The sequence below is a fragment of the Neofelis nebulosa genome, chromosome 3 (genome assembly GCF_028018385.1).
Source record: "Neofelis nebulosa isolate mNeoNeb1 chromosome 3, mNeoNeb1.pri, whole genome shotgun sequence".
NCBI classification, from domain to species: Eukaryota; Metazoa; Chordata; class Mammalia; order Carnivora; family Felidae; genus Neofelis; species Neofelis nebulosa.
In genome coordinates, this window is record NC_080784.1 from 165,112,289 (window position 1) to 165,125,474 (window position 13,186).

A 13,186-nucleotide genomic window follows, 5' to 3' on the forward strand; every position below is an offset into this window, starting at 1 on the left:
TTTCTAATCTATAAAAACATTCTTTTTTTTTTTTTTTTTTGAGGGAGAAAGAGACCGAGTATGAACAGGAGAGGGCCAGAGAGAGAGGGAGACACAGAATATGAAGCAGGTTTCAGGCTCTGAGCTGTCAGCACAGAGCCTGACGCGGGGCTTGAACTCACGAACCATGAGATCATGACCTGAGCCAAAGTCGGACGTTCCACCGACTGAGCCACCCAGGCACTCCTCGATAAAAACATTATTGAATGTAATTGTATGTTACTTCCACACCTAACCATACTCATTTTTATCATCGAATACCAGGTCCATACTTAGATTTCCCCTATAGTCTCTGAGTAGTCTTTTTACAGTTAGCTTCTTCTAATCAGAATCCAAACACAACCCATTTGGTTATGTCTTTAAGTCTCTTTTATTCTATAACAATCCTCCTTCCTCACCTGACCGCTGATTTGTCACAGAAATTGAGTAATTTGTCCTGTAAAACGATGGCACTTTCCGGATTTGTCTTCTTTCTTCCCTTTGGTGTCACTTAACTTGTTTCTTTATTTCCTATAAACCGGCTTGATGAGATTTGAGTTGAATGTTGGGGCAAGAAAACTTCACACTTCCTAGTGCATCACATCATGAGGCACATAATGGCACAGTTGTGCCATTTTTCTAGGCTTCCTTAGTGGGTCCGGATGGTGTCCATGTGATTCCTCTGTTACAAAGTCAACAATCACCCTTTACTTCATGTCTTAAGCTCCCACTTATAAAAAAACAGTGCATACAGGAAAGGCAGGGCACGTTCTTTTTCTTTTCCTTTATTTTTCGAATTTCAAAGTAATACAACCTCTAATAAGAATAAGAAGGTTTCATACTATTATGAATTCAGGATTTTTATGTTTTACATTTCTTCAAAAGTAAGTTTTTAAATTGTTGCTGGGGATGGAATCCTGAAATGTGGGCATCAGCCTTCTACGATAGCATTTCTTAAGGTATGGCCACAGACCATATACATACATCAGAGTCCCCTGGGACATTATGTAAATACCTGGTCCCCACCAAGACCTCCTGGGTTCGAGTCTTTGGGAATAAACCCTGGAACCTGCATTCCTAAAAAAACTCCTCTAGGGATTTCTAAAATAGCTATGGAATGGATAGCCTTTTGGGAGCACCTCATCAGAGTTTGGGGACAAAGCATCAAAGTGGGTACACACCTAAGCAGTTACTCCAAAATAAGAGCATGAGATTAACCACTGATAATTCAGGAGAAGGGAGGGTGGGATAAATTAAGTCCTTGAAGAAGGGCTCGGCAAACACGAGGAGTGCTATGCAGTGCTGGCCTCCCTACACAGCTTTATCTTGGTTGAGACAGTCTGGGTTCAGACTACACCTTATAATTAGGACTCTGGGAAACTTTCATAACCCTAAATCCTGTACAGTGTGGTTCTACATGGCATTGAACTAATTCCTCCTGTGGATTCCCGTGGACCTCTGTTGTTCACACCCACAGCCTCAGATCCTACACAGCTGCTGTCCACTGGGCCCCCGAGATTCCCCCTGTGTGATTTGTGTCATCTCATCAGGGAACACAATTCCTCATCCATTAGGACATGGAGTGCCATTCATATTTGAAGTATCAATTAGCACTGTCCTCATATGTTCTATTTTTGAATTGCTCATCTCCTCCAGGGAACTCACTTTTAATATTTTATTAAAGTCCTCTAGTGCCTGACATTTTAAGCAAAACATTTGTTTAGTTGGTTTTCCATAAAAGTGATGATCCATTTTTGTAATTTCATTTGCCTCGATTTATTGAATATTAAATAGCGTTGTTGAATGCACTGACCCACGGGGCGGAAAATACAGATGTTTGAAAGAAGAAGCAAACTTGTCTGTCAATTGAATTTTTCTGCAGATTTGGAGACCATTAAAACACATCACTCAGCACTTTTCTGCCCTTGTATCTGGAAAGAGAGAATGGGAATCAGGGTCCTAGAGCACAGTGGAAGTCCCAGATCTCCCTCTGAATGAAATCCCACTGTATGCTGGTGAAGCTCTGTGTTGTGCCAGTATCCTGCCAACAGAAAGGGTGTGGCAAAGGACAGGGTTGAGCGATCCTGCAGGCAACCAGAATTATTATATGCAGCCTGTATGGAGATTCTTCCAGCTGCTGCCCATGTCTAGCATTGTTGCCTCCAGGCAGAATCCTGGGCTTCGGAGGCTATTTGATGAGGCCAGGCTTCGCAAACCCAAATGCCTATGGGGGCCAGGAATAATGGAAAGGAGTGAAGAGACTTGGATAGGAGACTGGTGAGTTATGGAGACTTGTCTCTGCTGAAGCGGGTTACTCCATTCAATTTCTTCTGGCTGTGGCCCGGAATGTGGACCCTGAATGGCTAGGGCTTTTGACATTTTGAGAGGAGCCAATAAGCTGAATTTTTATGAGAACTGTCTAGATTTCAAATGTTGGCATTAATTCAAACAGGTTTTAAACATAGCGATGATTAAAGTAAATATACCCATGGGCCACTATTTTCGGGCTTGTGATTTAGGGGATACAGTACTTTGAATTAATACCACGGTGAAACAGAAGAGAACTTATGTTTCCCAGATCAAGATGAGTAAAAGTTAAGAGTCTAAAGCCAGTTTGCTGATGCCATTAGCAGAGACTTAAACCATAAATCTTATAGGATAAATTAGCTCTATTCTGGTCAGTGGCCAGAGGCTGGAATTTTGCAGTTGTGTGCCATTTGTCACCTAGAAGCTCTGGATGAATGCTTATGGATCAGGGCAGAGCCATGACTCAAAGTTCACACTCTAATGATTGTGGGTCAGGGGTGACCTCTTCCTACAAGAAAGCGATCATTACAGAGCTGGCCCCCCTTTTTAAATCCTCGCAGGAAAACAGAGCTGAGCATGTAGTCTGCTTTCTTAAAACCCAAAGGTCTGACTTGCAGGAAAAGAAGGTAGTGGGAATTTAGACGGAGTGCTTTCCTCTTTCTGAAGAGTGAGAGCCAGATAGTGTGTTCTGCTGGGAGTAGATTTCAGGGTCAAGTTGTCTTCTACTTAGTCAGAAAGAGAAAGCATGACAATATAATTACTGCATATGGACTGTTCAAAAGAAGCAACAGGTCCAAAATGGAGTCGCTAACATTAAGCCCCACCAAGACTTAATACCTTAATACTTAGTGCAGTTTTGGCCTCTCCTTGGAGTAGAATTTAAAACTCATCAGTCTGGAATTTCCTGATCAGCATTAGTGAGGTAATCTGCCTAAGACCTCCTGTTCTTCTCCCTAAGGGAAGGTGACCTTGCCTGAAACAATCCTTTTTTTTTTTTCTTTCTTTTGCAGATAACTTTCTTGTCCTGCCCTATTTGTGTGTATGAAAGCCTTCCATTTTCTATAGCTCCTTGGAGCACCCTTCTAAGGGATGCTGCCCGATTCATGAAACATTGAATAAATCCAACTAGATTTATTTACTGGATTGAATTTTTATTCTTTAACCGATTTGGTGGCAGGGGTGGGACTGAAGAGAACTGGCAGATTTGGGAACAAGAAACACAGGCGTGGCACCTGCAAACCCTTTGAGTTCTCCTCCTGTTTCCAAGGGCTGTTGCTAAGTTCTCTGTTCTGATCTCTTTTCTCTTTGCATTGAGCTCCTGATCTAATTGACTTTTCACAGTTCTCTATTTGATTGGAAACCCCAGTCCTTGGTTCTAGCCCTTGACCCCACACTGAGACCTGTTGGTGGCAGCTGTCTGGAATCAGTCCACAGTCCTGTTCTTTGGGATCTGCTGGTTCAAATCTTTCCCCGGTTCCTAGGTTCCATACACGAAACTGTTACTGGTTACCAACCAAAGTTGGACTGGGTCCAGGATCAGACTGGGTCCAATTTGGGCTAGACTGGGTCCAGTGGGAGGCCTTAGGTGAGTATTACACAAGGGCTAGTTGCTAATGGGAATTTCGGAAGTCAATAAAGTTGGTGGGCACAGATCCAGCATGTAAAGGTGGTTAGAGGATGTGCCACCTCAAGGACTCCTATGATAGACCCTCTTCGGTATTAGTTTGGCTCCAGGAAATACAAAGACCTAGCTAAATTAAGAAATGGGATCCTTGGGATGCTTGGGTGGCTCGATGGGTTAAGCATCCAACTTCGGCTCAGGTCACGATCTCGTGCTTTGTCAGTTTGAGCCCTGCATCCAACTCTGTGCTGACAGCTCAGAGCCAGGAGCCTGCTTCAGATTCTCCCTCTCTCTGCCCCTTCCCTGCTTGCAATCTGTCTCTCTCTCTCTCTCTCTCAAAAATAAATAAACATTAAAAAAAAAAAAAGAAGAATATTTAAACAAAAAAAAAAAAAAAAAGGAAATTGGATCCTTTAGGGGCACCTAGGTGGCTCTGTTGGTTAAGCATCTGGCTCCTGATCTCGGCTCAGATCATGATCTCAGAGTCCATGAGAGAGAGCCTTGCGTCAGACTCTGTGCTGACAGCATAGGGTCTGCTTGGGATTCTCTCTCTCTCTCTCTCTCTCTCTCTGCCACGCCCCCCCCCCAATAAATAAATAAACTTGAAAGAAAATAAAAGAAAGAAATGGGATCCTTTATATCCAAAGAGTTGAGGGCACCAGCTTATGGCACACCTGCTGATTTTATGTTTAAGAGCTATAACCCTAGAAGCTGCACATATCTAGCAAAATGGCAAAACTTTACTAACGATAACCTAGAATTACAATAGCCACTACAGGGAACATCCCAATGAGACAAGATAGCTCATTTAAGAAACACACTTGAGAGCAAGGGATCCCAAGTTGAACAAACAGAATGGGATGCCTAATTTAATTGGTGAGCAGAAGCTTTCAAAAGGCTTTAAGATTCCAAAGTAGCTTCATTAAAAGACTTTTTACAAGGGCTAATAAAAAACTGAAGACACAAGAGGCACCTTAAACAAAAAGATAAAAAGACTGATGTGACCCCCCTCATCCTTTTTTCCCTGAGAACCCACATTTCACTAATTGTCTGATCTACCCTTCCATTCTGAAGAGATTATCCGACAGTTACCTTGTAAAATAAAACTTTGCGGTTGTAGGTGAACCTCCTCAGGTACCTTTCACCCCTTGGCCAAAGGCTGAACTAACGGCCATAGTTAAAGAATGTCCTTAACCTGGGGAGGAGCCCCAAAAGTTGTTTGAAGAATTTAGAGTCATTATCAGGGTCTATGACCCCAGGTGTATACAGCTCGTATACATGTTGGTAGGACCCGGTAAAGGCCAAATATGGATGCAGGAAGCAAGATGGCAAGACGCCAAAGATGATATTTGAGATCTTTGGTCTACAAGGTCTCAGGGCCCAGCAAAAGCTCACAAAATAGCAGCTGAACTTTTACAAGCCACTCCTAGAGTCTTTCCTGCCCGTCCTCATTGGTCTATTATACAAACTTGCAAACCAAAAAAAAAAAAAAAAAAACCCAATGAATCTCTGGCAGACTTTGAAGGCTGTAGCTCTTTCTCTATGGCATTTGGGGTTCCATGCAATAAATAGGGTCACCCAACCTGTTTTGGCTGCCCTCTTCGTACATGGATTATCTCTTGAGATTAGTGGATCAATAAAGAGGCAGAAAATAGGATGGGAAGCCACTACTCTACCAGAAAATACTCATGACTATAGCTGAGTATTTTGAAAGCACCCTGGAGCAAGATCATCAACAGAAATCCGCCAAGCTATTAGCTTTACAGCTCCAAGGCCAGAGACCCAAACAACACCTGGGCGTCTAGCACTGCACCTTCCTAGGGGTCCATTATCAAAACGCTGGTCCAAAGATTGATGTCTCAGCTGTAATCAACTGGGGCACTGGAAAAGAGATTGTCCTCAAAGGTCCCATGCAAATTATTCTCAAATGCCCTCATACTTACCTTCAAAGGGGGGCCCCTCAGAGTTGAAGGGACTCTGAGGGGTTCTCTGCTAAACTATTACCAGAAATTCCCTTAAATAGCCAAGGGAAAACTAATGTTAAAATTAATAGGAAACCTTGCCAAATTTTAATAGATACCGGAGTTATACGTTATACCTTAAACCCTACCCTCAAAGCAAAGAGGAGGTTTCCACAGTTGGAGGAGAGGGTGTCTAATAAAGTTCAGAGAGAATTTTTATCTCAACCAGTACAAATGATTCTGGGACCTTTTACTGACAAACATTCCTTTTTACTGTGCCAGTCAGTTCCAGATAATCTATTAGGTAGGGCTCTCCTTTCTAAACTAAAAGGGCTAATATATTTTGCCTCCAATAGAGACTTTGTCTTAGAATTTCCTGACCCACCAGAACCTGATCTTTAAATTTTTTTTTTTTTAACGTTTATTTATTTTTGAGACAGAGAGAGACAGAGCATGAACGGGGGAGGGTCAGAGAGAGGGAGACACAGAATCTGAAACAGGCTCCAGGCTCTGAGCTGTCAGCACAGAGCCCGACGCGGGGCTCGAACTCACGGACCGTGAGATCATGACCTGAGCCGAAGTCGGCCGCTTAACCGACTGAGCCACCCAGGCGCCCCCAGAACCTGATCTTTTATGTTCCTTATAGTCTGTCCTTGACACAGGAAAGGAAGAATTCCAACAAAAGTCCCCGAATTTAATGGAGGAGCCCGAAAATCTGTGGACTACTTCTGATACTGACACTGGAAGAATAAGAAGTATAGAACCCATAATGATTCAGACAGATATAAATAAAACTCTCCCTATGTTGTCTCAATGTCCCTTCAAGCGTGAGGCCATCCAAGGCCTCACCCCACCTAATAGAAGGCCTAACTGCCCAGGGGCTAATCATTCCCTGTACCAGTTACTATAGATCTCGTCTGTTCTGAAACCCCCAACGGACAGAGAGGGCAATTCGTTCAGGATTTGAGAGCTATGAATACGATGGTCATTCCTGGTTTCCCAGTTGTTCCAAACCCGAACACCCTCATGTCCCAAGTTCCGCGTGACTCTGTTCATTGCTGCTTTTGGGGCATCTCTGGAGACATCATCAGCCAGTTATCTATTTGCCTTTACTTGAAACTATCAACACTGGACCCGGGTAGTTATGCCTGAAAGGCTCACCCAGGCCCCTTATTTCGCTCAACTAGCTTCACTGAGCTCTAAGTACCCTCCAGTTCCCCGGGAAACCGAGCCTTTTATGGTATGTAGACAAACTTTTTGCTGTGCGTGGTTACCGAAGAGGGATCCTCTATCTATTTGCTGCAACAGTTAGCTGAAAAGGGACAGCAAGTCTCTAAGGAAAAATTACAATGATCTCTAGACATTGTTCAGTACCTAGGTCATGACCTAAGCTCTGAAGGAATTCAGCTGTCTCCAAAAAGAACTAGGCCAATTCGGGAATCTTTTAGACTTACAAGTTAAGTGACAGCTTTGTGGATTTATTGTAGACTGTGGGTTCCTAATTATCCTCTTTTAATTTCTCCAACTCCGTGAACTCCCTAAAATTTCAGTCCCTGAACCCTTTGCTTGGAAAGACAAATGTGAGAAGATTTTTATAAGGCTAAAACAAGCTCCGTAGGAACCGCCTGCCTCAGGGTCACCTAACTATTCAAAACACTTCACCGTATTTGTACAAGGAGGGGATAACGAAGTCGTGGGAATGCTCACGCACGGACGTAGTGGTAACGTAGGCCTGCCGCCTCTGACAGCATACAGTGTGGCTCAGTTGCTGGCCCCTGTCCCAGCTGATGTGAAGCTAGAGCCACAGCTGCTAGGGGAGTGGAAGCCTGCGTGGGCCTGACCCAGGGGAACGACATCTACTTGGAAACTTCACACTTTGTCCAAAGTCTTTCTCGCTCTGCACTGACTCAACGTTTCTCTGCACGTCGACTGACTTCCTGAGGTCCTTCTGCTTTGACCACCTAAACTACGTCTTCTACGTTGCGACACCCTTGATTTGGCTCCGTTACTATGTCTGTCTGATGAAGGTGAGCCCCCGGACTGAGGTCTTAGCTCCCGTTTTGTGACGCCTCATCCTGACTTACGAGATGCCCCTTTAATCCTGGTCTAATCTCGCTTAATTGATGGGTCATCCCGTAGAGGCAAAAAAGGAAATTTTCAGGCAGGTCGTGCTGTTATTCCTCAATACGACCAACCAGAAAGCAGAAACCTGTCACAAGCCAAATCCACAGAGCTCCACACCTCACCTGGGCTCGCCAGTTATCCGAAGGACAAACTGTTAATATTGATATGGAGAGCTGGTGTGCCTTTGGAGTCATCCATGATTTTAGAACGTTCTGGAGACAAAGGGATTTTTCTTGCGTCCTCCGGGACTCCGGTCAAAAATGGGCAGCCAGTAAATGATGTTCTTGGTGCTTGCTATTCTGCCATTCTCTTACCTTCTGGAATTGCTGTTATCAAAACTGAGGCTCACTCTGAAGGCATGGAGTATCGGAGCATGCCCTGGCTGGCTCTCGTGCAAAGGCAGAAGCAGCTGAGTGTACAGATTGTGGCACATGTGGAGGAAGTCCATTCTGCTTCTGTGAAAAATGGCTCGGCATTGCCATAGTGTTGCCATCCCGATGTCCTTGTAACATGGCAGCGGTCTGCTCCTTTGTCAGAGAAATGGAGATGGGTAAATGATGGCTGTAGATTAAACAAACAGTTGGAGCTAAATAACCCAAACCCTGTTTTTCGGTTTCTGTATTCCTTCGCCCACCTTAGCGCATTTAGGATGACTCAAGTTATAGATTGATATTGGCAGGGACGCTTCTGCAAGATTGCAAAAAACAGTCTACCAGCAATGCCTGGCCTGCCACGGCCATAATCCTGGCAAGATATTTTTGTCCCCGGAAGCCTCAGCCCTCCTTCCTCTGGACTCTGAACACCCGCAGCTGCTCTCCATTCAACTGCTACTTGGTACGGGTTATCGATACGTTGTTATCGTAAGTGTGTTTTCCAGGTGTGCGGAAGCCATCTCCTGACATCGGTTGGTGACCTCACAACGGCAAAGAAATTGTTGGAAAATGTGTTTCCCACTTGGGTTATACCTTCTATAACTCCAGTGATCGAGGCACCCACTTCACTGGGTAAACCATATGAGCCTTAATGAATACCTTGCAGACCTCTTCGGATACCACTGTCTCTATCCCCCTCAATCGTCGGGCAAGGTTGAGAGAACCAATGGATCCTCAAATGTAAAATGTCTAAACTTGCAGAAACCACTGGATTTCCATAGCCTACAGTATTGTCTTTGGTCTTGCTGACTGTTCACAGCACTCCCTTCGGGAAAATCCATCTACACAAGATAGTCATCGGCAGACCAGTGTCTATTGTTATACAACCTTCTGCTGAAGATACACAACTTCCAGGCTAGTATGACCAGCCACAGTAAGTCTTAGGTTTGTCTTATGTTTAAGCATATCGTCAACAGATTAAAGAAGCTTTCCCGGATCCCATTTCAAGGGATCCTGTAGTTCACAGTCTAGACCCTGTTGATTATTCTGGAAATGTCATCAGAGGAAGACAACCCCATTGTTCCTCATTGGAAAGGACCTTAGCAAGCGCTCCCAATCACACACTACTGCAAAACTAGAACACACTGAGCCTTGGGTACATGTTTCACCGATAAAGAAGGTTCCGCCTGACATGTGGGCAGATGATGCAGACCTACAAGTTGACTTGACAAGGAAGAGAGGTAGCTGACATGGAGGTAGACTGCCTTCACTTCACCCAAGATGCTGGATCAAGATTTTATACTTTAACTAAACATGAAACCCTTTCTCCTTTTTCTTTTCTTTACTCTGGCATTGGCATGGAGAGACAATGCTCTCATTCGTACCCCCCAGGCCATTGCTAAGGGGGGTAAACTCTCAGACTGCAACATTTGTCATGATGCAAGAGATCCTCCCTGTGACCAATTTCTCTTCAATTCCCAATGCCAATGCAAACTATGTCTGAGACACCCCCCTCCCCCCACCACTTAGAAGTATGTACCAATTAGACAATTAGACATGTTTACCTATGTGAATCTTAGCACATTTGGACCCTATGTTCCCATGATTATCTAGACCAGATCTGCCCCCGGTCACCGAGAGATCTCACCAGCAGCACCCGTCTTTCTAAGGCACTTAGGATGACTATTTCAGGGTTGGAGATTCTCTTCCTACACAGGCTAAAAACCTGACTGACCCCTAGTTTAGGAGTAAATACAAGAAAATGGTTTGAGCCCTCTCCTTAACTCTTAGACACACTGTAGACTCTGTTGCTAAGATGCTAGCTGCCTAGCAAAGACCCTTATACTCTCTGGCCAAAGCTCTTCTGAGCAAGGAGGTGTCAGTGCTGTAGCCAACACAACGTGCTGTACCTGGATTAACACTCCTGTGGAGGCTGCAACTCTGTTATGTAAGATCAGTGGGCAAGCCACATGGCTTAAAAGGGGGACTTCTTCAACGGGGTCATTCTTTGATTGGTTTGGTCTTGGGGACCATGGCTCTGAAGTGCACTCCAAATGTTGGGACTCATCCTGCTTAGAGTTATAATGATCTCCCTGTATGCTTCATCCTCCTGAAAGCCTTCCATGCGTTTTTGCAGCCCCTAGCCACCAAGGAAACGATGTCCCTAAGATTGGGATAACAAAAAAGGAACAAAGAAAATGAGCAACTGGAAAATCGCGAGCCTGAAGTCATGACCTGCGAGTACCACAGAGTCAGCAAAATCCAGGATGAATGAACGCTTCGAGAACTAGAGCGGCCACTGAGAGAAGCGCTAATGCCTTAAATTTTGATCACCTCTCTCAGTGGGGCTGAGAGTTTGATCAAAAGGAGGGAACGGTTAAAAGGAAGCAACCGGCCCCAAATGGAGTCACTGGTGTTAAAGCTGCACCAAGACTTCATGTCTAACCTGCTGTTTCAGCCTCTCTTGGTTTTAAACTCAGTCTGGAATTTCCTGATCAGCACTAGGGAGGTGATCCGCCTAAGATCCCCCTGCCCTTCCCCCTAAGGGAAGGTGACCTTGCCAGAAACAACCCTTCCTTTTCTTTTGGTGGGAACTTCCTTGTCCAACCCCAGTTCTGCCTATCAAAGCCTTCCAATTTATGCAAGTCCTTGGAATACCCTTCTGTTAGTTAGATGGGATGTGAATCTTAGATAAAGCCACGTAGATGTTTCAACGTACTCCACTGAAGTTTGTTCTTTAACAAGATGTGGTGGTCTTTTCATGGTTAACTTAGTGCACCTAAGAAATAAATCTGAAGTTGGGGAAATCAAATTTAGTTTAAAGAGAAAGTTTAGATTTCAGAAAGTACATTAAATAAAATTCTAGGTATCCTATAAAAGGCTAAGGGTGTACGGACCAGAATTTTACTTCTGGCTCTGTCTGCAACTGAACCAGAATAGTAACAAAACAGGATACGGCATCTTTAACTATTTAAGTAGGACTCTTGAAAGTTTTGAATTCATTTGCTTGGTTCATGCAGATTTTGAAAGGTCTATTCAGTGAATACAGCATTCTAAGCCAAGCAGTTGCTCACGGCCTATCTCTTTTAGGCCATCCCGATGGTAAGTGACGGGTAGGATGTGGACGGATGTTTTACGAGGTAACAGCATCACATCCACTGCCATGCTGCTCAGGTGGCTTTGCCAGTGGCACCCTGAATCTGGCCCTCTGACTCTGTTCGCTAAGGAGGAATGGAAGAGTAGAGCCTCTTTGTCCCTGAATGGGGACCAAGCTGTACAGTAAGAGAGTTCAGGATGGTCGTGTCTTGTTTTCAGTGGCTGCCAACTCTCTAGAAGGACAGGACCAAAGAGGAGAATTATAGGTACTGCCCCTTGAAAGGAAACTCATTTCGGGTGCCACACGTGAATCCCTGCCCTCCCACCAGGTGGTGGTGGCAGTGGGGTTTGTTAAAGCTATGGAAGTGATCACATATGGGCTGCTAGGGCAGGAGGGTATAATTTGGCAAAAAGACCTATGTTCCCTTTATTGAAAATAGTGTTTATGAATGGAAAGGATGTAAATGCTCCCAAAAAAAGCCTGTTCTAAGTCTGATCAGACTATAGAACAAATCACCTGACTTCAAGAGTCCATACTTGGACTTCTTCCAGTCTTCTTTCAAACACATTCAATCCTATCCCCATTCAACACTTTATTGATCACCTACTATGTCTGGTACTGTTCTGAGGGATATGGCAGTGAACAAAGCAGTCAAAACCTCTTAAAAGTGATGGAGCTTATACTACTCCTTACTTCTCTAAGAAGATGGGGGTTATTTCATGTTAATTTCCGCAACCTAACAGATGGATTTTCCAAAGCCCTAAGGCTTCTGATCTGTCCCTCTACCCTTCTAATAACTACCTTCATCAAGCTGCACTGCGGGGTTCACTAGCCCCTCATTTTTTGATGACAAACATACACAGGGTCTCCCCAGACTAATAGTCATGAAAAAAGGGACAAATAATATGATCGAAACTTTCCACTGTTCTCTTGCCTCCCTTAAGCTGCTGAGATCTCTCCTTATTTTATCACCAAATCTCTCTAGAAAATCTCATTTCTAAGGGAGGTTCATTTGCTTCAACTTCTTTACTGCCCACTTACCTTCCAAACTCTGCCTTCCCCACACCCAATGAAGGCTGTTGGTTCTATAGAGTTCAGATCAGAACCTGGAGAAAAGAGAAAACCACCAGGAACACAGGATGGTGAGGAAACAGTTCTGACCAAGTGAGCCAAGGGTTTCAGGTAAAATAATTACCTGCTAATTATCTGAGAGCCTCCTGTTGTATGCCAGGCATTGTGCCAGGAATGTTAGGTTTCTAGCGAAATACAAAAAGTGACCTTTGATGAAAAGTTACAAGGAAGACGCGGCTGAGAAGACTTCCTCTGGAAGTAAGGTTCGAGCTGAGTTTTGGGGAATGGGTGGACTTGAAACCGAAAGAAGAATAATTGGCTGAGGGAGGGTAGAGGGGAGCCATGAGCCTGAGGACCTGGAAGCAGGAAATGGGAATGCTGTGCTAGTTTGGTTTAAAAATTTGGCAGAGGCACATTAGGAAAGTCCTTGCAAAGCAGGCAGAGCCACTCATTAAAGGTACCTTTGAGCGCTTCAATCTTCTACTCCCCTATCTCTCTTTCCCTTCAAAGCCAAATGTCTTTGTCTTCTCACTTCCCTTTCACTCACCACCCGGTTCCAGAATGTGTTCTCTCCTAATCATTCCCTGCAAACTGCCCTTGAGACAACTCAAAGGAC

At 44.3% G+C, this 13,186-nt stretch overlaps 1 long non-coding RNA gene across 1 annotated transcript; it reads right to left on the minus strand.

The window, feature by feature from the left end:
• Positions 1 to 784: 784 nt before the first annotated feature.
• On the minus strand, positions 785 to 12,448 carry LOC131507599 (uncharacterized). The gene is made up of 4 exons (XR_009259584.1): positions 11,122 to 12,448; positions 10,313 to 10,566; positions 8,154 to 8,558; positions 785 to 3,047 (listed from the first exon to the last, which is right to left on the minus strand). It is a non-coding gene; the product is annotated as an uncharacterized LOC131507599 (long non-coding RNA).
• Between the last annotated feature and the right edge of the window lie 738 nt (positions 12,449 to 13,186).